Source organism: Giraffa tippelskirchi, chromosome 2, assembly GCF_054371585.1.
Source record: "Giraffa tippelskirchi isolate mGirTip1 chromosome 2, T2T-mGirTip1v1.2.pri, whole genome shotgun sequence".
NCBI lineage: Eukaryota > Metazoa > Chordata > Mammalia > Artiodactyla > Giraffidae > Giraffa > Giraffa tippelskirchi.
Window position 1 is genome coordinate 88068324 of NC_137276.1, and position 25235 is coordinate 88093558.

Here is a 25235-nt window from a genome sequence, read left to right on the forward strand (position 1 = left end):
AGATACATATTTGAAAAAGATAGATTTAGGTATGTATTGATTTTAAAATAATTAAAACCTGGAGTTATTTCAGGGTTTAGGGATTTAATTTGTATCATCTAACAATAGAATATGATCATGGCCACTCTGAGAGATGGTGAGGGACAGGGAAGCCTGGTATGCTGCAGTCCATGGTGTTGCAGAGTTGGACATGACTTGGTGTCTATAATGGGCTCTTAACAACGAACAATAGAATCTCCAGATTGCTGCTGCTGCTGCTAAGTCGCTTCAGTCATGTCCGACTCTGTGCAACCCCATAGATGGTAGCCCACTAGGCTCCCCTGTCCCTGGGATTCTCCAGGCAAGAACACTGGAGTGGGTTGCCATTTCCTTCTCCAATGCATGAAAGTGAAAAGTGAAAGTGAAGTTGCTTAGTCATGTCCGACTCTTAGCGACCCCATGGACTGCAGCCTACCAGGCTCCTCCGTCCATGGGATTCTCCAGGCAAGAGTACTGGAGTAGGTTGCCATTTCCTTCTCCAGATTGGAGTGGTCTTAAAAGCTAGGTAGTCCAGTTTCTTTCCTGTTATCACCCTAGGCAAATCCCTTTCAAGTTTCCCTGGTTGATGATCATCCAGAATGTACTTGAAAACTTCATTTAGTGAATGTTTATTAGGTGTCTCTTATATGCCTGTACCTGATACAATATAATATCATTGTATCTGATATTATAGATTTGATTTAGATTTATAGATATGATTTACTACCCTTGCATTGGAATCCACTGATGGCCAAGGTATTGAATCTTGACACAGACACAACAAAGCATTTTCTTAATGGTGCTGAACTGTCTCTTGTAACTTCTTCTTAAAGTGTATATTTGTACATTTGAAAATGATGTGGAAAAAAAATGAATGCCTTTTAATATGGGCTTCTCTTTCAAATATTTAATAGCAGTAATCACAACTGTTTTCTCTTACCTTTCCACCCCCTTTTATCTTTTCCACACTTAACATGTTGCAGTTTTACCTAATCCTTTGTATTGGAAGACAAAAATAACCAGTTTCTCCTGAGGGCATACTAGGTTCAGAGAGTCAACCAATGCTAAGATGGTCAAGTTAGATTTGCTGCAACCACTTAAAGAAGAGACATCTCACGAATATAGACAGCTTTGGTTCCAGACAGCAGTCTGAGTTCCCTCAGTCTTTTGTTTCTTCGCTTCCAAAAGCATAGTCTCAGTTTGAGAAATTTCAAGAAGCTTCAAGATGTTATTTCAAGTTATTTGTAAAATGGGAAGTAAAAGGTCACATAGTCTAGCCTCCTTCCCATGTTCAGGATAGATCACTAGACCTCTGCTTGAGGGTTTGCAGATTGCTCATCTGTGGTTGAAAAGATCTTGTTGTTTAGTCGCTAAGTCGTGTCCGACTCTTTAAGACCCCATGGACTCTACCCTGCCAGGCCCCTCTGTCCGTGGGATTTCCCAGGTGGGAATACTGGAGTGGGTGGCTATTTCCTCCTCCAGGGGATCTTCCCAACTGAGGGATAGAAGCTGCATCTCCTGCATTGGCAGGCGGATTCTTTACCACTGAGTCATCTGGGAAGCCTAAACATCTTGTTGGCAAATGCTTTTCCTCCTATTGTCGCGTCAACTGTCCTCATAACTTCTTCCTATTTGCTCTTGTTCTGTTTGCTAAAGGAACACAGACTAAGTTGAATGCTCTTTCTATGTGTTGGCAATGCAAATGGATTGTAGTTTTCCTAAATGCTTTCCGAGATAAGCATTTCAGATTTTTCTCAATCATCTCAGCATCTGTCATCTGTGACTCCCTTCTTCTCTCTCCTTTGCCAACATTACACTTGACAGTATGTCAGTGGAAACCTGATTTTGATTGCCCCTTTGGTCTGGTCCCTGTATTTCTAGATAGAAAGCCTAAGATTTTATCATCTTTGATGAGGGTCATACCACAATGATTTAAAGGAAAACACCAAATTAGTGTTTTTCAACTTAGGCTGCACATTAAAATTACCTGGGGCAGCATCTAAAAAATGCTGATACTAATATCTTAACTCAGACCAAAGAAACTAGAATCTCTAGGGGTAAGGTCCAAGTAGAGGTATTTTTTTTTAAGTGCTTCAGTGATTTTGAATGTATACTAATGAGTTTTGATCTTAAATGAAGATTCTCTCAACCTGTATGTAAATGCAGTTTTTTATTTGAATGCAAAACTTTTGCTCTGTATCAGTCTAATCATCTTTAATAATAAGAGTCCTAGAATTTCCAAGTGCAATTTTGTGAGGTCAGTCTTCAACAATCTTCCACAAAGCTAGAACATTAAAATTACTAAACTGTTCATAAAATGTTTAGAAAAGTTTAAAAAGAAATTTTAAAAATTATAAATATTAATTTCAGTTTAATATTTCTTATATTATTGGGTTTATGCATAAAGTCATACATGCATACTTTATAAAGTCATACTTCATGCATAAGGTGCTGTACAATTACGGTATGTAGAAGCATCCTACCACCATATATGAATAAACTTGTATGATCATTCTTGGCAAATGACATAGGCCAGTAATCAAAGGATACAAGAATGTTTTTCCAAATTTAAGATCCTTCCAAATAAAACAAGCATTAATCCTATGCTAGTTAGCTCGGTTTTAAGGCATGTCCAAATTAAACTACTTTTTATTCCTTTAACTTTTGATATCTTTCAGCTGTTAAAAGGAACATTTAGAAAGTTTGGCAGCAGAAGCCTTGGAGTCTGACACATCTGAAATTAATCAGTGTTGAGTAAGAGTTAAGAGGAACAATTGCGGTTATTTAAATTTGTATCTCTGGGTCATTTGGCAAATATATTTTTTAATCAAAGTTGTTAAATTACCCGAGTATTGCAGTGTAGTGAATTACAGTTTTGTAAAATCCATGTTATTGGCCCTTTATTTAAACGGTCAGGAGAAACCCCCATTATTCTTGGAATATTGAGTATATTGTTGATAGTAATCATGATGTACAGTTTTGAAGACATTAGTTCTTAAGCTAAGGTATCATGCGCTAATGTTCATAATCTCTTTCACACCCACTTAAAATGAATTGGGGATAGTACAGAGGAATAATGTTAATACCAATAAAATGAAGGTACAAGAAGTGAGGAAACATTTAGAGGAAGTGCTGAGAAGTTTATTGCAATTGCTCATAAAACTTACTATGCAGTTTTTGTAGCCAAGACAAAAGAAGAAAGAATAGGTTATTGTTACAAAGTTCTGTTTATATTGCTACAAAGGCATTTTTCACTTCCCAGCTGCTTAAATGCTTTTCTATTTCTGTATGTATTAGATCTTCACCTAGAGATTCAGTCTTTTACTTTTAATTAATTTATTTATTATAATTGGAGGCTAATTACTTTATAATATTGTGGTGGTTTTTGCCATACATTGAAATGAATCAGCCATGGGTTTGCTTTCCATGCCTTGCCTTCTCTTCAGTCATGTCTGATTCTTTGTGACCCCATGGACTATAACCCTCCAGGCTCTTCTGTCCATGGGATTTTCCCAGGCAAGAATCCTGGAATGGGTTGACATTTCCTTCTCAAGGGGATCTTCCCAACCTAGGGATCAAATCTTCCTCTCCTGCCTGGCATGCAGGTTAGGATTCAGGTTGGCTGGCTATAAAGTCTTACTGGGATTTTCAACCTCATGAGGTTGGTGCCCCTAATTCCTGCTTTGTTCAAGGTGTCAACTATATATTAATTTTTTTAATTGTGATGATAATTTTTAGTGTTTTAAATAACACTTCATTCCTTTCAACTATCCTTCCTGCTTCCACACTCTCTGCCATATTTCTCTTCCTAAAGGTTCCAAGTATATTTCTTTATCCTTCAGTTTAGGTAAAGCAATATGATTTCTTAAGCAAAAGAATAATATGGAAGTGGTGATGTGCCAGTTCCAAGAGTCCTTTTATGTTTCCATTTGCCCTTCCATCTTTGCCACTGGGGAAGCATGCTGGGGTGAGACTACTAGGCCTCGCTATTTATCATCCATTCTACATCCACGGACTCAACCAACCACAGATTGAGTTCTACTCTAGTACCTATTGAAAAAATATCCATGAATGAGTGTTGTTCAATGGTCAACTGTATTACCAAATAATTATTGTGACCTATGCAAGTAGTTGCTGTTTCATTTATCAATTCATTTCTTTCAATAAATATTTGAAGGCACAGGGCAAGAGTATCTAATCTGCCTTTTCTTCTGATTCGTCACATAATTGCCTCATAATCTCCAGCAAGTCACTTAAGCTGATTTTTAAACTTTCCTTTTTCTTGATGTACAGTTCTGTAAAGTTTAACATCGGTATAAATTCTTGTAACAATCACCATAATCAGGATATGGAATAGAGCATCACATCAAACAATGTTTTTCTTTTACTCCTTTGTATTAGTTAAACTCTTTTGTAATAGGTAAAGCCTTTGTAATTGTTCATTTCAGATCAGTTCAGTCACTCAGTCATGTCCGACTCTGTAATCCCACGAACTGCAGAATGCCAGGCTTCCCTGTCCATCACCAACTTCCGGAGCTTGCTCAAACTCATGTCCATTGAGTTAGTGATGCCATCCAACCAGCTCATCCTCTTCATCCCCTACTCCTCCTGACTTCAATCTTTCCCAGCATCAGTGTCTTTTCCAGTGAGTCCGCTCTTCACATCAGGTGGCCAAAGTTTTGGAGCTTCAGCTTCAGCATCAGTCCTTCCAATGAATATTTAGGGCTGATTTCCTGTAGGATTGACTGGTTGGATCTCCTTACAGTCCAAGGGCCTCTCAAGAGTCTTCTCCAACACCACAGTTCAAAAGCATCAGTTCTTTGACTCTCAGCTTTCTTTATGGCCCAACTCTCATATCCATACATGACTACTAGAAAAATCATAGCTTTGACTAGACAGAGCTTTGTCTGGAAAGTAATGTCTCTTCTTTTTAATATGCTGTCTAAGTTGGTCATAGCTTTTCTTCAAAGGAGCAAGCATCTTTTATTTAATTTCATGGCTGTAGTCACCATCTGCAGTGATTTAGGAGCCCAAGAAAATAAAGTCTGTCACTGTTTCCATTGTTTCCCCATCTATTTGCCATGAAGTGATGGGACCGGATGCCATGATCTTAGTTTTTTGAATGTTGAGTTTTAAGCCAGCTTTTTCATTCTCCTGTTTCACTTTCATCAAGAGGTGCTTTAGTTTCTCTTCACTTTCTGCCATAAGGGTGGTGTCATCTGCATCTCTGAGGTTATTGATATCTCTCCCGGCAATCTTGATTCCAGTTTGTGCTTCACCCAGTATGGCATTTCTCATGCATATAAGCTAAATAAGCAGGGTGACAATATACAGCTTTGACGTACACCTTTCCCAGTTTGGAACCAGCCCATTGTTTCATGTCCAGTTTTAACTGTTGCTTCTTGACCTGCATACAGTTTTCTCAGGAGGCAGGTAAGTTGGTCTGGTATTTCCATCTCTCTAAGATCATTTTTTCACTGACCCTGTGAGGCAGGGGGTGAGCCCTGAGGGTCTCTTGCTTCTGGAGCAACCCATTGTGGGGACAGTGCCAGGTGGGGAGTTTGACTGGGGTGGTACACCTGTCAAAGGCAACGCAGGTGTCCTAAGGCGAGCTCAGGGAGGACAGAAACCTCCCATGGAGCAGAAGGACAAAAGCTCACTTGATCTTGATTTTCAGTATGTAATAGTTAAAACCTTCCCCTATTCCAGATTGCTGGTATCAGCTAATCTGTTCTTCTTCCAAATACCTTTGCTTTTTTTTAGGTTCTCTTATTTCTGGACTCATACAGCATGTAACCTTTGGCCATTGACTTCTTTCACTCAGCATAATGTCTCTGGGATTCATCAATAGTGTTGCGTGTTCCTTTTTATTGTATACAGTAGTATACGATAGTAATTAGTAGTATTTGCAATAGTAACCCATCAATAGAAGAATGATTACTTTTAAATCCATTGACTTATTGAAGGGCATTTAAGTTATTTTTAGTGTTAGGTGACTATGAATAAAATGTCTGTAAGCATTCATGTACATTTTTGTATAACCATAAATTTATATCTCTTTAGAATAAATAGTTGAGTGGGATTGCTGAATCATATGATAAATATATGATAAATTTATGATCAGAGAACATGATTGTATAATTACCATTCTTTTAAATTTGTTAATGTTTATCCTATGACTTATGATGTAGTCTATCAAGGTAAACGTTCTATGTGCACATGAAAAGAATGAGTATTCTGCTGTTGTTGAGTGACCTGTTCCATAAATGTCAGTTTGTCCATTTGTTTGATTGGTTGTTCAGTTCTTCTGTATCCTTAGGATTCCTGAGAAAGGAGTGCTGAAATCCAGTAAGGATTGGTATGTTTTTCTTGTCATGTCTATCCATTTTTGCTTTAAGTATTTTGAAACTCGGTTGTTAGTTATATATTTAGCATTGTTATATCTTATTAACATATTGACTCTTTTATCATTAGCAATATCCTTCTATATTTCTGGTAAGTTTCTTGGCTCTAAGGTTTATTTTGTCTGATAATAATATATTCTAGTTTTCCTCTGACTAGTGATTATATACTACCATCCTTTTCCTTTTTAATCTACCAATATCATTATATTTAAAGTGGAATTCTTATAGACCGTATATATTTGTTACCCTCTTCCCAATCTGATAGATATATCTTTTAACTAGACTGTGTAAATCATTTGTCTTTAAATTAAATAGTGATATGTTGGAGAGGTCTACCATTTTATTTTTTGTTTTCTTTTGTCCCCTCTATTTTTCATCCACTGCCTGTGCCTTCTTTGGGTTTATTTAAATATTGTAAGTATTACCTTTAATTTTATAAATTGATTATAATATGTCTTTTTATATATTTTTCTAATGGCTACTCTAAGTAGTAAATATGCATACTTAAGTTTTCACAGTCTACTTAGAATGAATATTTTACCATTTTTAGTCAACTGTAGAAACCTTACCACCGTATCTTCCTTTGTAATTTAGTTGTGATCTTTATTAAGTCTGTGTTCACTGAATAATCCAACAGACAACGTTATAATTTTTACTTTCAATCATTTAAAAACTTAAAGAACCATTTTAAATAACTTCAAGGAAAAATACTCTGTTTATTTATTCAATGTTTACAATTTGTGTTGCTCTTCTTTTATTCCCAAAAGTCCATATTTCTCTCTAATATCTTTTGCCTTTCACCTGAAAAGTTTGCAATACTTGTAATACTCTTTTGCAATACTTGTATAGCAGGTTTTCTGGTGATAAATTCTCTTAGTTTTTATCCATTTGAGAATATCTTTATTTCCTTTTAAATTGTGAATTTAAGTTATTTTTACGGAGAGAATTATAGGTTGAAAGTTCTTTTCTTATAGTGCAATAGCACTATAAGCACTATAATTTTTGTTTCCCTGCCTTCTTTTTTGATGATAAATCTACAATCATTTGAATAGTTATTCTCCTATATGTGAAGGTTTATTTTCCTGTAAATACTTTCAAGATTTTTACCGCTGATTTTCACCAGTTTGATCATGATATGTATCAGCATAGAATTCTTTGAGTTTACCCTGTTAGGGGTTTGCTGAACTTCTTGAATCTGCAAGTTTATGTCTTTAGCAAAGCTGAAAAGTTTTTAGGCATTATTTCTTGAAATATGTATGTTTTCTGTGCAATAATCTTTCCCTTTTCTTCCTGAAACCCCCCAAAAACAAATGTTAGACTTTCTGACATTTTCTTCAGGTTCTTCATACTCTGTTCATTTTTTCTTTCAATTCCTTTCAATTTTCCAACTATCAAATTGAATAATCTTTACTGATCTACATCTAAGTTCATTAACTCCTTCTCTTGTCTTCATTCTACTATTGAGCTCATCTAGTAAATTTTCTTTTATTTTGTGATTGTATTTTTCAGTTTGAAAATTTCCATTTGGCTCTTTTTTTATAGCTTCTATTTCTCTGATGAAATTTATCTTTGCATTTGTTTTAAGAATGTTTATTGTTACTTCTTTGAACATTTCATAATAGCTTCTCGAAAGTCTTTGTCAGCTAATTCAACATCTTATTCATATTAGGTTAATGTCTGTTGATTTCCTTTCCCTTGGTAATTTGTCAGACATTTCTGATTTTTTTATGTATTGAAAAATTTGAGACTGAATGCTGGATATTTTGATATTAGGCTATGAGGATCTGGGTCTTGATTAGATCCTATGGAGAATGGTTTTTTGTTGTTGTCACTGTTTTGTTGTAGCAAGCAATTAGCTTAGTTAGGGGCTGGCTGCAATTTCTAATATGCCTTATGTGGACTGTGGTTCAAATGTCAGTATACTTCTCAAAATCTTTGCAATGTTATTCAGTTCTCTACTGCATGTGTGCCTCCTGGGGGCCAGTCTGCAGTCTGAGTGTAGTCTACCTCATATTTCCATTCTCAAAACTACTGGTTTACTCTTTAGGGTTATATATACTGCTCAGCTCAGGGATAAGTCAAAGGATTCAAATAAAATGTTTTGAGGTCCTTTTCTTGAGCTCCATCTTCTCTATAGTGATTCCCCAGACAGTCTCCTTCCCAAAATCCCTCCTTCTTGAACCTCTATTGGTCTTTTTGACCTGCATGTGCATCCTGAGCTTGCTTCTGCTTCTAGATGCAAGTGGTGGGAGGACAGAAACAATAAATGGAGATTTTCCTTCTTGATCTTTGGACTACATGGTTTCTCTGGTTGGAGAGCAGGATTCTCCTCCCTTCAGGTACCCACCTAGCTGCTGCTGCCACCTCTACCACAGGGTTGAAGCTTCAGGATTGGGGCTTGCTGGAAGCAAAGCTGAGAGAGAAAGAGGAAAACTTTAGGGAATTTCCCCCACTTTCTCTGTCTTCTAGAGGCTACACTTCCCAATCCTAAGAACAAAAGAAGATGAATTTCTCTTGAAATGCTTTTTCTGCATGCCTGGTACACTATTCTGGGACTCCTACTGACTCAAATACAAGGAAATATGCATGAAAAAAGAATAGAACAAGGAAACTTCCCACTGATGGCTTGTACATTGTGTTCTGCTTTTCTTCCCAAGCCACCTGCTACCATTTACTTAGAGTTCTTGTGTGGTCACTCCATGCACACTGCCGAGGGCTTTTGGTAACGTTCAGTTGGAGAGCAGAGTGGAACTGCTTATTCATCTTCACAGGAACTTGAACCCTACTTAAGTTTTGTAAACTTTAGTTACTTCATCTTCAAAGTGAGTGTTATTAATAATTGCCTTTTCTAGTTCCTGAGATATTTATAGGAATAAAATGAGATGGTGCATATGAAAGTGCTTTGTTAACTGGAAAGTACCTTATGATTGTGATCATGGTGATATATTGAGCTTTGAATACTTCTACATAGTTTGAAAACAATTTTTCCCACTTCAACTTTATTGTTCTTGGGAATTCCCCCAATATACAGTGCCACATTAATAAGTATTGGTGTTTGAAAATATGAGACTCCCATTTTAAAGCCAAACCAGCTTCCCCATGGCAGGACTTCTTGAAGCCTCTGAGAGGTTAATGTACATTTTGAACTCTCAAGAGATAAAGGAATAGATTTAGATACTCCTTTGTGAGCTGTTTTCTTTGCTAAGTGAAGTGAAGTGAAGTGAAAGTCATTCAGTCATGTCTGACTCTTTGTGACTCCATGGACTATACAGTCAATGGAATTCTCTAGGCCAGATTACAGAATACCCAGGCATCAAACCCAGGTCTCCCACATTGCAGGTGGATTTTTTACCAGCTGAGCCACCAGGGAAGCCCTTTCTTTGCTAAAGGTCTCTTAAATATAAATGATTGCAGAACTATATATTGTAAGCACATTCTAGAAAACTCTTCTCTGGCATCTTTAAAATGAATAAGAGTGTTTTAAACTTTAGCAAAGCCTTTATTCCCTCTTTTAATTACCTGTTATGGGCTTCCCTGGTGGTTCATACTGTAAAGAATTTTCCTGCAATGAGGGAGACCCAGGTTTGATCCTGAGTCAGGAAGATACCTTGAAGAAGGGAATGGCAACCCACTCCAGTATTCTTGCCTGGAGAGTTCTTGCCTGGAGAATAAGAAGAGGTGACAAGATTACACAGAAGAACTCTACAAAAAAGGTCTTAATGACCTGGATAACCATGATGGTGTGATCACTCACCTAGAGCTAGAGATTCTGGAGTGTGAAGTCACGTGGGCCTTAACGAAGTATTACTGCGAACAAAGCTAGTGGAGGTGATGAAACTCCAGCTGACTATCTAAAATCCTAAAATATGATGCTGTTGAAGTGCTGCACTCACTATGTCAGCAAATTTGAAAAACTCAGCAGTGGCCACAGGATTGGAAAAGGTCACTTTTCATTTCAGTCCCAAAGAAGGGCAAGGCAAAGAATATTCAAACTACTATATAATTGCATTCATTTCACATGCTAGCAAGGTAATGCTCAAATCCTTCAAGCTAGTATGCAACAGTATGTGAAGTGAGAACTTCCAAATGTACAAGCTAGATTTACAAAAAACAGGAACCAGAGATCATATTGTGAACATCTGTTGGCTCATCAAGAAAGCAAGGGAATTTGAGAAAAACTTCTGCTTCATTGACTACATGAAAGCCTTTGACTGTGTAGATCACAACAAGCTGTGGAAAATTCTTTAAGAGATGAGAATACCAGACCACCTTACCTGCCTCCCAAGAAACCTGTATGCAGGTCAAGAAGCAACAGTAAGAACTGGACATGGAACAACAGACTGATTCCAAATTGGGAAAGGAATACGTCAAGACTGTATATTGTCACCCTGCTTGTTTAACTTATATGCAGAGTACATCACGTGAAATGCCAGGCTAGATGATTCACAAGCTGGAATCGAGATTACTCGGAGAAATATCAGCAACCTCAGCTATGCAGATGATACCACTCTAATGGCAGAAAGCTAGGAGGAACTAAAGAACCTCTTGATGAGAGTGAAAGAGGAGAGTGAAAAAGCTGGCTTAAGACCCAACATTCAAAAAACTAAGATCATGGCATCTGGTCCCATCACTTCATGGCAAATAGATGGGGGAAAAGTAGAAGCAGTGACAGAGTTTTTTTTCTTTGGCTTCAAAATCACTGCAGATGGGGACTGCAGCCATGAAATTAAAAGATGCTTGCACCTTGGAAGAAAAGCTGTGAGAAAACTCGACAGCATGTTAAAAAGCAGAGATATCACTCTATGGAAAAAGGTCTGTCTAGTCAAAGCTATGGTTTTTCTGGTAGTCATGTACTGATGTGAGAGTTGGATCACAAAGAAGGCTGAGAAGCTTTTGAATGGTGGTGCTAGAGGAGACTCTTGAGAGTCCATTGAACAGCAAGGAGATCAAACCAGTCAATTATAAAGGAAATGAACTCTGAATATTCATTGGAAGGACTGATGCTGAAACTGAAGCTCCAATACTTTGGCCACCTGATGTGAAGAGCCAACCTATTGGAAAAGACTCTGATGTTGGGAAAGATTGAGTGTGTCAGGAGAAGGGGGCAAAAGAGGATGAGACAGTTTGATGGTATCACTAACTCAATGGACATGAGTTTGAGCATACTCTGGGAGAGAGTGAGGAACAGGGCAGCCTGGCATTCTGCAATCCATGGGGTCACAAAAAGTCCGATATGACTTAGCAACTGAACAACAATAAATCACCTGTTAAGCTCAGAGACTTGCTCACAGATAGACATCTGGTTGAGAAAGATTTTGAGGGGAAAATATGAACCCTTAAAGAAACACACAGATGTAAAACAAAATATTGTATATTTGGATATTTTTCTGAAATTTCATTCAAATAATCGTGTTCTATGGCTTCATTTTTCAAACCGTAGCCTATTAGTGTGAGAGTAGTTGGAAGATACTCTTAGAATCTGGTATTAGGATGAAAATTCAGGCTGTGTACTTGTACTATTTCTTACAATTGTGTATTTGTGTATTTGTACTGAGATAAAACCCAGTTCTTTAGAAGAGTGTTACTGAATTATACTGATGTTTTTACATCTGCCTCTCAGTTAACAATAATTTTTAGAATTTAGGAATATAACAAAATAACAAGCTCTATGTATGTAACCTCATTGTCTTTGTTGGACAACTACTAATTGTTTCCTATCTGTAATTGTCAAAATGGACATAATTCAAAATTTTACATTTTTCTATTTTACATTTTTCTGTAAATAAGTTTATATAAAAAAGCTCAAGGAGAAGCTATATTCATTAAAAGAGAAAAGGAAGACACTATAACTTTCGACAATGAGGTATTTGACATCTTGAAGGTAACATATGGATGTTAGCTTTCCTTTTTTTTGGATGTTGATTTATAAATCAGTTTAGGATCTCAAATTCACTACTAAGAAAAATAATTCTAGAGTGGGTCATTGAATTGTCAATCTACCTGCATATGGACTTTGAAAGTGAAAGTGTTAGTAGCTCAGTTGTGTCCAGCTCTTTTCGACCCCATGGGCTGTAGCCCGCCAGGATCCTCTGTCCATGGAATTCCCCAGACAAGAATACTGAAGTGGGTTGCCATTTCCTAAAAGATCTTAAGTAGAGGGATTTACATTCACAGATATCCTGAACTTTGATCAAGAATCAATTTTTTGAAATAAATCATCACGTTTTATCACATTATAATACAATTCCAATTAAGGCCCTAGTTCACCACTGTTTCTCCACTGGGAACTTATCAGCCCCATGTGCCTATAGTCTGTGCCACGCAGACAGTCCTGGGGACTCCCATTCATGCAGTTTGAGAGCGCAGATTACCATTACTTGCAAGCTTAAAGCCTAGGTTAAAAAAAGCATAGAAAGCAGTAATTCGAGTTTAGCCACAGAAACAGCAAAGTTACATTTGGAGTCAAGTCTGGATATATCTGGCATCTGACCACCATCTGGCTTGTGTTGTTGAGAGATCAACTGTACTCTCTAAAGAAAAACATTTTATGGACACTAACTAAAAGCACTCTGTAAACACTGGTTTATTTTTATTTAAGCAATTTACATAGCTCATCTTTTTTTTTTTTTAAGCAGGGGTTAAAACTCGTGAAAAGCTGCAGTACAAAAGGCTAACACACTCCATATCTGTGCAGAAGAATTTCATTTTTAGATATTAAGTCTGGGTGCCTTATTTGTTTCATCATCAAGTCATTTAGAATGTCAATTTATGGGCAGAAGTGAACTTTGGCTGCCCAAAAGCCATGAAAATTTCTCATCTCCATCCACTATCAAGGCTAGAGAATGGAAATATTCAGTTTCTCAAACTTCCCTGGGTGGGTCACACATCACCCCTAGACTACTGGTCCCTGGATAAAAATAATCTTTGTTTTGTTAAAAAATAAAAAGGAATTTTTAAAGATTATGGATATGTCTTGGATTCCAATAAAGTTTTGTCTCCATGCATTATGGGACAAAATACATTGGGTTTTAGACTCTCAGGATTAAAGTACACAAGAAAAGGTAGTATTTTCTTTGGATAGTCAATATGGCATCTTTTCCTACAAAACCTCTTTATGTCTATTTTAACAAATCTCAGTTTTAATTTGGAACTATTTTTCAGAAGCTAATCATCTGTGATCAGAGACACAAGCTGCTTTAGAAAGTGCTTGCATCAGAAAGCAAGCCAAATCTGTTGGTACTCCAATCTTGGACTTTCCAGCCTCCAGAACTGTGAGAAATAATTTTTTTCTTGTTTACAAGCCACTCAGTCAATAGTGTTTTGTTACAGCAGCCAAATGGACTAAGACATAGGGGGAGGTTACTTTGTGTGTGTGTGTATGAGGTTTTGTTTTTGTTTTTTTTTTACATAGAAGGCAGCTGAGTGGTCCTAATTATCTTCTGTCAACTTCTGAAGAAAGGAAGAGGAGCGTGAGATAAGGTAAAGATTAGAAATACTAATGGGGGCTTCCTTAGTGGCTCAGTGGATAAGAGTCTGCCTGCCAATGCAGGAGACGTGGATTTGATCCCTAATCCGGGAAGATCCCCTATGCCAGGGTGCAGCTAAGTCCGTGCACCACAACTATTGAGCCTGTGCTCTAGAGCCTGGGAGCCGAAACTACTGAAGTCTGTGCACCCTAGAACCTGTGCTCTGTAACAAGAGAAACCACCACAATGAGAAAGAAGCCTGCGCACTGCATCTACAGAGTAGCCCCTGCTCTCCACAACTAGAGAAAAGCCTGTGCAGCAGCAAAGACCCAGCACAGCCATAAATAAATAAATTAAAAAAGATACTAATGGAAGTATCTAATGGAAAAATACTAATGGAAGCAGCATACTAATGGAAACAGTATATTAAAGTATACTTTAGTACTAAATTCTCATGTTTAGTAATAGCATGTGCTATCACTTTCTCCTTTGGGGACCTCTGTTACTGAAAGAGGAATTGTGCCATGGTCTTTGTGAAGCCATGTACAGTTGCAGTAATCCCTGGACCTGTCAGAGTATAGCTAAGATGTACACAGTAAAAACTCATTAAAACAATATAGTAGTTTAATCAAAATTCACCAAGGTTTATTAGTTGAAATAAATTTGTAATTGAGGCAGTGATTATAAGTGAAAAACTACTGCATTGTTTTCTTTATACATTTGTCCATGGCCTTGTATCCTTGAGATAGATGGTAGGGGAAGTCACATTGGCCATGTAAGCCATGTAGGTTTTAGAGTTTACTTAATAATATGGGGAACTCCTGACATGTTTTAGCAAATGAGCATGGTCAGTATTACATGATTTAAAGGTCAATCTGCTTACAGAAATGAATTATTTGTTCAGTTCAGTTCAGTCACTCAGTCGTGTCCGACTCTTTGAGACCCCATGAACTGCAGCATGCCAGGCCTCCCTGTCCATCACCAACTCCCGGAGTCTACCCAAACCCATGTCCATCAAGTCAGTGATGCCATCCAACCATCTCATCCTGAATTATTTGTAGGGGGGGTTAAAAAAAAGGAATAGCAGATCCAAATAAGAGGATATGGCAGTGATCCTAGAAACATACCATGGTGTCTTTCAATGTGAGAATGGAGAAAATTTGAGAAATTATATCACCTATGGATGCTGAATAAAACATAAATGCATAATTGATTGGATAGAAGGAGAAGAAGGGAGATTAGAGCCAATCCTCACAACCAAATTTATGTCTTGAGCAATTCAGTGGATAGTTGTTCTCAGTAGTAGTATCAAAAAACAAAAGCATGTTTGTATTCAGGGGGAGGTAATGAGCTCATTTGGATGTATTTAATTTGAGGTGCCTTTAAAGCAGTTAGATGTATAAGCCTAAGTTTTGGGGATAAGGGCTTTCCCTAAAAAAAGGTGAATGTGGGAATCTTCAGTATAAAGGTGAGGATTACCACCCTGGTAAATGCTAAAGAACAGGGAATCCTGGTGTGCTGCAGTCCACGAGGTCACAAAGAGTCGGACATGACTGAGCAACTAAACAACAACCACCACCCGGGGGGTTAGATGAGACATGCCTCACCACCACCCAACCACCAAGGAAGATTATTAGAACATACAATAAAGCAGTCTCCATGGGTTCAGAGCTAATGACAGAAGCTAAGAAATCATGGGATGGTTGGGAGGCAAATTTTTCAATGCTGGACCATTGAAGTTTCATCATTGGAAATTATCTTAGGAAGTTCCATCCTTTCCACACAGGTTGACCTTGGGCCACCTCGATAGGAAAGAGAAAATAAAAAGAATTTGCTAGAGAAATGTGATGAAAGTATCCTGAAATCTGAAATAAATTCATTTATTTTCTCTTCTGTAGTAATGACATTTCAAAAATGAATTTGATTATTGAAAGCTTGTGTCTGTACTTACACTGAAACATATAAGCACACTTATTTTTTTTTATAATTACAGACTTAATTGAAAAATAATTCAAACTCAAATTACTTTGACCTTTATCTTTTCCTCTTCCTCAATTTTGATAGTAAATGCCACACATATGTCTTCCCCAACCCAAAACATTGCTCTTATTGACTAAAGCTGTCAATTACAACAGACAATGCTGAAGATTTGGTTTAAAAAAATACAAAGCATATGAACCATGTTTAATTAAATTCTGTTGGTTGAAAGCACATGAAAGAATTTTTCATTTATGCATAGCTCTGAATTTGCCTTTATCAGAATCTCCAGTTTTTGAAGAAGACGGCTGATGACAAAAACCACATCAGCTCCCAAGTAGAAAATAGTGCTTGGGGCTTCCAGGGGTCACCAAGTCTCTTCCAGTATTATAAAACAGAGCCCTCCCCAACTCTCTCATGTATTAAAATAGTTAACAGCTTTATAAAATAAAAACAGACATAATTTAAGTATTTATAATTCACGGTACTCATGATTTTTAAAAATAATCATGATTGTTTGAAAATCTTTAGAAATCCGCTGAGCCAAGTAGGAGCCAATTTTAGAGTAAAAATTAGACATGTGGCACTGGGTGATTATGGCACTGAAGAGACCACAAAGTGTAGACATTTTTCCCCACTTATTTTTGTGTAATTACTTTTCAAATACTGCCTTAAAACTTATTTTTTCTGTGTATGATTGAAGTTTTATTGAGGGATCTTTCCTTAAAAATAAAAACAACCTTTTGAACTGTTTATAATTTAACACAACAGTATCTCTCTTTAATAGTGTTAAATTCTTATTTATACAAGGTATATTACTTTTTTCCCCTCTCATTTATTTTACATCCTTCTGCCCCTTTGAACTTTTATAATTTTAATTTGATGCAGCATCTTTGTGCCTCTGATTCCTTAGAATTTTGCTTCTTTCAGAGAATCTTTGACTCTAAGTTTCCTGTACTTGTCAGAGTACTTTGAAAAACCTAAGATCTTTGTAAAATCTTATTCCTGGAGCAGCTTTTATAGTCAGCTCAGTACCAACACTTTGGAAATATTTAACAGAAAAGACACAGATTCTAAAACATTAGACCCCGCACGAAGTGAAGATTTTGGTTGCATTGATTCCAACTCTTGGAACCTCCATAAAGCATCAGTGTTTAACCTTCTTTTCCAACTTGCCTCTCAGATTGAGAGAAGATTTACTTGATGGACCAGAGCAATGTTGGCTGTGGAGCTGGAGTTTATCTAGAGACTTTTCAACCAAGCTGCTAAGGAGAGCAAAGCACAAAATCATGCGTGCTGCCAAAGGAAGAATTTCAATGTGATTTACTGAAAATATCTGACTGCACAAGCCAGGCAAGCACTGAGGTGGGAAAAAGGAAGCCTGCATCCTAACATGATCACTGCTCTATCAATAACTTAACTACATGATCTTCACCAGGTTCTTCCCTTTTCCTGGCCAAGCTCCTTACCTCTGACATGTTAAGAAGAATCAGAACTCTGGTAGCCCACAGATGTGGTTTATTTGATTCACATAGCTCTCACCCACCTTCTTTCTTTTTTATTTTCTCCTTCCTATCTTCTCTCCATCCTTACATCTATCCCTCCTTCCCTCCTTCCCTCCCTCCCTCCCTTCTCTCCTCCCTCCCTCCCTTCCCTCCTCCCTCCTTTCCCTCCTTCTTTTCTCCCTCCCTTCCTTCTTTCCTTCCCTCCTTTCTTTCTTTTTTCCCTTCTTGTCTTCATTAAATTATTCCAGAGGTTTAAGCAATATAATCATTTTTGATCTTTTAACCAAAGAGCCTTGGACATTTTAAAACTCCTTATAACAACAAGATACCTCTGCACAGCTACTAGAATGGCCAAAATCTGGAATACTGACAACACCAAATGCTCACGAGGAGCCAGAACAATAGGGACACTCATTCATTGCTGGTGGGAATGCAAAATGGGACAGCCACTTTGGAAACAGTTTTGTGGTTCTTACAAAACTAAACACACTCTTACCATATAATCCAGCAATCATATTCTTTGATACTTACCCAAATGAGTTGAAAGCTTATGGCTACACAAAAACCTTCACATAGATGTTTATAGGAGCATTATTCATAATTGTCAAAACTTGGAAGCAACCAAGATGTCCTTTAGTGGGTGAATTGATAAATAAACTGTGATCCATCCAGACAAAGGAATGTTATTCAATGGTAAAGAATAAATGAGCTGACAAACCATGAAAAGACACAAAGGAAACTTAAATGCATATTACTAGTGAAAGAAGTCGATCTGAAAAAGCTATGTACTATATGCTTCTAACTATATTACATTCTGGAAAAGTAAAACTATGTATGGAGATAGTAAAAATATTGATGGTTGCCTGGGGTTGTAGGGAGAGATGGCTGAATAGGTGAAGCACAGAGGACTTTTAGGAAAGTGAAAATATTCTGTGTCAAAAGAAAAGAAGAGACTGTGTGCTTAAAATGGTAAGCACATGGTGCAATGGTAAGCATCTGTCCCAACGCGTAGAATGTACAACATTAAGAGTGAACTTCAATGTAAACTCTGGAATAATGATGAGTTAATGCAGGTTTATCAGTGATAACAGGTGTACCACTCCAGTGGGTGACATTGATGAGGAGGAGGCTATGTGTGTGTGGAGACAGGATGTAAACAAAGACTCTCTTTTCTGCTCAGTCTCTGCTCAGTTTTGCTGTGAATCTCAGTTCAGTTCAGTTCAGTCGCTCAGTTGAGTCTGACTCTTTGTGACCCCGTGAACCACAGCACTCCAGGCTTCCCTGTCCATCACCAACTTCCTGAGTCCTCCCAAATCCATGTCCATCGAGTCAGTGATGCCATCCAGCCATCTCATCCTCTGTCATTCCCTTCTCCTCCTGCCCTCAATCTTTTCCAGCATCAGGGTCTTTTCCAATGAGTCAGCTCTTCGAATCAGTTGGCCAAAATATTGGAGTTTCAGCTTCAACATCAGTCCTTCCAATGAACACCCAGGACTGATCTCCTCTAGGATGGACTGGTTGGATCTCCTTGCAGTCCAAGGGAATCTCAAGAGTCTTCTCCAACACCACAGTTCAAAAGCATCAATTCTTTGGCACTCAGCTTTCTTTATAGTCCAACTTTCACCATACATGACCTTTCATCACTTTCATCCATACATGACCACTGGAAAAACCATAGCCTTGACTAGATGGACCTTTGTTGGCAAAGTAATGTCTTTGCTTTTTAATATGCTGTCTAGATTGGTCATAACTTTCCTTCAAAGGAGTAAGCATCTTTTAATTTCATGGCTGCAATCACCATCTACAGTGATTTTGGAGCCCAAAATAATAACGTCTGCCACTGTTTCCACTGTTTCCCCATCTATTTGCCATGAAGTGATGGGACGGGATGCCAGGATCTTAGTTTTCTGAATGTTGAGCTTTAAACCAACTTTTTCACTCCCCTCTTTCACTTTCGTCAAGAGGTTCTTTAGTTCTTTGCTTTCTGCCATAAGGGTTGTGTCATCTGCATATCTGAGGTTATTGCTATTTTTCCCGGAAATCTTGATTCCAGCTTGTGCTTCATCCAGCCCAGCGTTTCTCATGATGTACTCTGCATATAAGTTAAATAAGCAGGGTAACAATATACATCCTTGGCGTACTCCTTTTCCTATCTGGAACCAGTCTGTTGTTCCATGTGCACTTCTAACTGTTGCTTCCTGACCTGCACACAGATTTCTCAAGAGGCAGGTCAGGTGTTCTGGTATTCTGATCTCTTTCAGAATTTTCCACAGTTTATTGTGATCCACACAGTCAAAGGCTTTGGCATAGTCAATAAAGCAGAAATAGATGTTTTTCTGGAACTCTCTTGCTTGTTCGATGATCTGGCGGATGTTGGCAATTTGATCTCTGGTTACTCTGCCTTTTCTAAATCCAGCTTGAACATCTGGAAGTTCACGATTCATGTATTGCTGAAGCCTAGGTTGGAGAATTTTGAGCATTACTTTACTAGCCTGTGAGATGAGTGCAATAAATAAATAAATAAAATGATAAAACCAAACCAAGCTAGGTTATTTTACATATGGGAAATTAGAAGACCTAGCAATGCAGAGCAGAGAAGGCAATGGCACCCCACTCCAGTATTCTTGCCTGGAAAATCCCATGGACAGAGGGGCCTGGTAGGCTGCAGTCCATGGGGTCGTGAAGAGTCAGACATGACTAAGCGATTTCACTTTCACTTTTTACTTTCATGCATTGGAGAAGGAAATGGCAACCCACTCCAGTGTTCTTGCCTGGAGAATCCCAGGGACGGTGGAGCCTTGTGGGCTCCCATCTATGGGGTCACACAGAGTCAGACACGACTGAAGTGACTTAGCAGCAGCAGCAGCAGCAATGCAGAGTCTAGGTCTGCACATGGAAGAAGCAGCCAGAACTAAGTGGTGTCCTGTCATTTCACAAGAGGTGCACACATACCTGATGACCACAGTCCCCACTGTGGGCCCTCTTTACCCATTCATGTCTCTGACTTCAGCTAGGACTTTGGTTTGTGACCTAAGGCATCTAGGCTTGTGATCTCTGTGATGCTTTCCTTTCATCTCAAAATGTCTATAATTCTCACTGGGCAAACCAAAAATTATATCTTCGTATTGCCATTTCAGCAACCTGGCAAATAAGCTGGAAAACCTTAGTACAAGACCAGACTTAATTAACATAACCACACATGCTTTCTTCTCCAGATTTTCCTTGTGGGTGGCATACTCTCTGTACCATGCATCTTTCCACATCTTCCTTTGAAGACGCTGACTTTCCCTTTAAACATCATATCCTCATAACCAGATGATGTACTTAAAAGAAAATCAGCCTCTTTCCCTCCTTTAGAATGGATTCTTATATCTGAACTCTAAAGTGTGCAACTTTAAAACTCGCAGTGCCATGGCTCGAGTGGTTAACCAACTGCAGCTCAACTCCAAAAATGATCTTATCCTTTAGGGAAATTATTAAAAAAAAAAAAAAAAAAGCCAGTATTTTTTTTTTCCCTTATTCTTATCTCCATGTCTCATCAATTTTTGAAGGTGGGAAGTTTTTGTTAACATTTTTTAAATACACCTGATAGAAGGAATCTGCAAGGCCATAATGTATTTGTCTATGGATGCAAGATTAGCATTTAGGGCCGTGAATATAGTGGGAATTTCTAGTTCAGTAAATGTGTCTGAGGCTCAAATCCCCTAAGAGACTTTTTTTATTTTTTCTTGCTTGCTTCTAAATGGTAATTTAGCATTTTATTTATTTATTTTTGGCTGTATTTATTTATTTATTTTTGGTCTTCATTGCTACACACAGGCTCTCTCTAGTTGCAGTGAGTGGCGGCTACTCTAGTTGCGGTGCGGTAGCTTGTTGTGAAGCAGAGGCTCTAGAGCATGTGAACTCAGCAGTTATGTAGCACGGGCTTAGTTGCCCCACAACATGTGAAATCTTCCCAGAGCAGGAATTGAACTGGTGTCTCTTTCATTGGTAGGCGATTCTCAACAACTGGACTACCAGGGAAGTCCTGAACAGTAATACTTTGAAGCACTGTAAAAAAAAAAAAGTCCATTTCTCCTTCTGAGATAAGTGACTTCTTTCAGTGTTTCTCTTTATAATATGCAGCTCTTACCTTGTGATATCCAGCTGCCAGCAATTCTTTCTCCCATTTAGCATTCAGTCCTTTGCTGATCTTTGAAATAGATGTGTCTTCTTCAGAGCTAACGGGACCTGAATTTTGCTCTTATTTCTAATTTACTGCTTTATTTCCATCCTTGCCAATGGGCATTCTTCCTGAATAAAATTCTTGATCACTGTTGATAAATCCTCATTATTGTTCTGACATCAATAATTGTCTTAAATAACAACTTTACATTAAAATTTATTAATTTTCTGATAGATTTTGGAGTTCCTTCATAAAAGGAACTACATATCTTCCAAGGCTTTGCCGTTTTCTAATGCTTACTGATTCTGGGGGTGACCCACTTGATTCTCATTTTATTCTCAATTATATATGCTATAACTGACTTGCATTTTTTTCCTTGTGAAAATTCAGTTCTAAAATTAACTAGCCTTCTGTGTGTGTACTAAGTTGCTTCAGTTGTTTCTGACTCTTTGTGAGCCTATGGATTGTAGCTTGCCAAGCTCTTCTATCCATGGGATTTTCCAGGTAAGAATACTGGAGTGCATTGCCATTCCCTCCTCCAGAGGATCTTCCTGACCCAGGGATCTAACTGGTGTTTCTTATGTATCCTGCATTGGTAGGCAGGTTATTTACCACTGGAACCACTTGGGAGGCCCATAACTAGTCGGACTTCTGACATGTCCCATTCTGCTTAAGTTCTCTAGTATTTCGTTAGGGAGATTCTCTTTCCAGAAGTCTTTCCAGACCAATTTTCCAGCAGCTTATGTAAATTGATTCAAACAAATGGACCAACTAAATAAATTGTTTTTATATCAAAGACTTACTAAGGGAAAAGAGTTCCTTTACTTACTTGAACATTATAAACACAGGAGAAAGTGTTGTTAACTATGATTTTCTCATTGTCATAAACTTATTATAGCATGGGTTAATTCTAGAGTGCAAGCATTCTTTGCTTGGGACAAGTATTGATTTCTGTAGCTGCTGATAGGGGTTCCCCCTTCCTTACCATGGCTCAGGGACACAGGGTTACCTTTTCATGTCTCAAAGAGATAGCAGGGTAGATTTGGGTCTCTGAACAGTATCTAATTAGGGACTATGTAATGCCATCCGTAGCAAAAAGCAGCCCCAGTGTGATCACTCATGATCAGTCCTTCCATGTTGCTCTCACAAAAACTCTACTTATCAAAAGAAAAGCAACTTTTCACCAGCTACTCTCCCCTTGCAGAAGAAGACATGATTTTTCATTGCCTCATTTCTTAATAAGGTACAAGTCTAATTATACTAGCTCATAGCTTTACCTTGTAGAAGGAAAGTGAAAATGAAAGTGGCTCAGTCGTGTCAAACTGTTTGGAACCCCATGGTCTATATTGTCCATGGAGTTCTCCAGGCCAGAATACTGGAGCAGATAGCCATTCCCTTCTCCAGGGGAAGACCACCTTGTAGAGGGAGACATGTTTAATAAATCTAGTGCAAATACATCTTTGATTTGTGATGTATTTTAGAGAAAAAATATGCACGAATAATAATAATACCTTAGAAAGCCAATATCATGTAGTGGTAAGAGCTTAAATTCTGGAACTAGACACTTTTGATTTGAATATTGGCTTCATCTTTGGTTTCAATGTGAGTACACTCGCTTACCACATGTGTAATCTTGAATAAGAAAACTATCCTTTGTGAGTCTCAGGTTCCAAACTTGTAAAATATGAGTAAACAATGCACTCCTATTTTATGGGCTTGCTACAATGATTAAATGTGTCAATTCATATGAAAAGACTTAAAACAGTGCCTTAGAATTAATTTAAAACAAAGTCATTATTTCAAATTTCTTTGTGGTTTGGCTTAGGTCCCTTTCTGTTTTCTTGGGTAGTGTCCTTTTAGATGGTTAATATTAATACTACCCACTAATATTTTGAATTTATCTGTGGTGTGGGGTTGTTATGAGTGAGGTGCACAGAATATTGAAGGTACCCATAGGCTGGTTGAGGGGTTCTTCCTGCAAGGCAATCTCAGTGGCTCATAGATGGAAGGATTTCTTTTTTAAAATGCAAAAAAAAAAATTTTGTAATTGAAGGATAATTGCTTTACAATGTTGTGTATTTCTGCTGTACAACAACATGAAGCAGTTGGAAGCCTTTCTGAAGGAGTCAGGAAAGCAGTAGTATAGTAGGGTCTGATTCAATATTCTCAGAGAGCCCTGACTGCTATTATCCCAGCCTGACCCCCCAGCTGTTCAGCACTCCTCAGTATTCTGGGTGGGAGGAGAAAGAAGTGGTTCTCTTAGGCAGCTTCCTACACAACTAGGGGAGCTGGGCACACACTCTCACTTTGCCCCATGGGATACATCATGTTCTGAGGAAATGGCAACCCACTCCAGTATTCTTGCCTGGGAAATCTCATGGACAGAGGAACCTGGCTGGCTGCAGCCCATGCGGCCACAAGAGTCAGACAGGACTGAGACTACACCACACTGGGCATTAAGTTGTGCTACCTTGGGGGAGGGGATGGTGGTTATAGTGAAACAGTTCCTCATACCCTCTTCAATGCATCTCATCTCTTTTTTGCCCCAGTAGTATGCTCAAATTTCTCTGCTGTACTCCTGAGCTTCTACAAAGTGACTCTCATCTATGACTATCAAAATTGGTGTCCTCTGAGGGGGAAGACAGTAGATGACATCAAAATGGCAAGATAAGAATTATTTTCCACAGCTCTGTTTCTTTTGTTTTGAAAAGACCCTCTCATTCTTTTTGAAAAAAGATTCTTTATTAATATTTATTTATTTTTTGACTGTGCTGGGTCTTTGTTGCTGTGCACAGGCTTTCTCTACTTGCTGTGAGCAGGGACTACTCTTTAGTTGTTGTTCACAGGCTTATTTCTGTGGCTTCTCTTGTTGCAGAGCATGGGCTGTGCTGGTTTCAGTAGCTGTTTCCCATGGGCTTAGTTGCCCCATGGCATGTGAGATCTTGCCAGACCAGAGATTGAACCCATGTCTCTTGCATTGGCAGGCAGATTCTTTTTTATTTTAAGTTTATTTATTTTTTAATTGAAGGATAATTGCTTAACAGAATTTTGTTGTTTTATGTCAAAAATCAACATGAATCAGCCATAGGTGTACATATGTCCCCTCTCTCTTGAAACTCCCTCCAATCTCCCTCCCCATCCTAACCCTCTAGGTTGATACAGGGCCCCTGTTTGAGTTTTCTTAGACATACAGCAAATTCCCACTGGCTATTTTACATACAGTAATGTAAGTTTCCATGTTACTCTCTCGATACAGCTCACCCTCTCCTCCCCTCTCCCCGTGCCCATGAGTCTGTTCTCTATGTCTGTTTCTCCATTGCTGCCTTGCAAATAAATTTGTCAGTACCATCTTTCTAGATTCCATATATGTATGTGTTAATATATGATATTTATCTTTCTCTTTCTGACTTACTTCACTCTGTATAATAGGCTCTAGGTTCATCCACCTCATTAGAACTGACTCAAATGTGTTCCTTTTTATGGCTGAGTAATATTCCATTTTTGATCACAGTTTCGATTTCAGTGCTTGTAATTGGGTTGTTCATAATTTCTATTTCTTCCTAGTTCAGTATTGAAAGATAGAACTTTTCTGAGAATCTGTCCATTTCTTCCAGGTTATCCATTTTATTGCCATATAGTTGCTCATAATAGTCTCTTATAATCCTTTGTATTTTTGTACTGTCTGTTGTAACCTCTCCTT

The 25235-nt window shown here is 38.1% G+C and overlaps 1 long non-coding RNA gene across 1 annotated transcript in view; it reads left to right on the forward strand.

Moving 5' to 3' along the window:
* The window catches only part of LOC145539799 (uncharacterized), a 38712-nt gene that overhangs the window by 7593 nt on the left and 5884 nt on the right, over nucleotides 1-25235 (forward strand). The window contains exons 3-4 of the long non-coding RNA XR_014077964.1: nucleotides 13834-13901; nucleotides 17049-17218. This is a non-coding gene — a long non-coding RNA (uncharacterized LOC145539799). The remainder of the gene's footprint in view (nucleotides 1-13833; nucleotides 13902-17048; nucleotides 17219-25235) is intronic.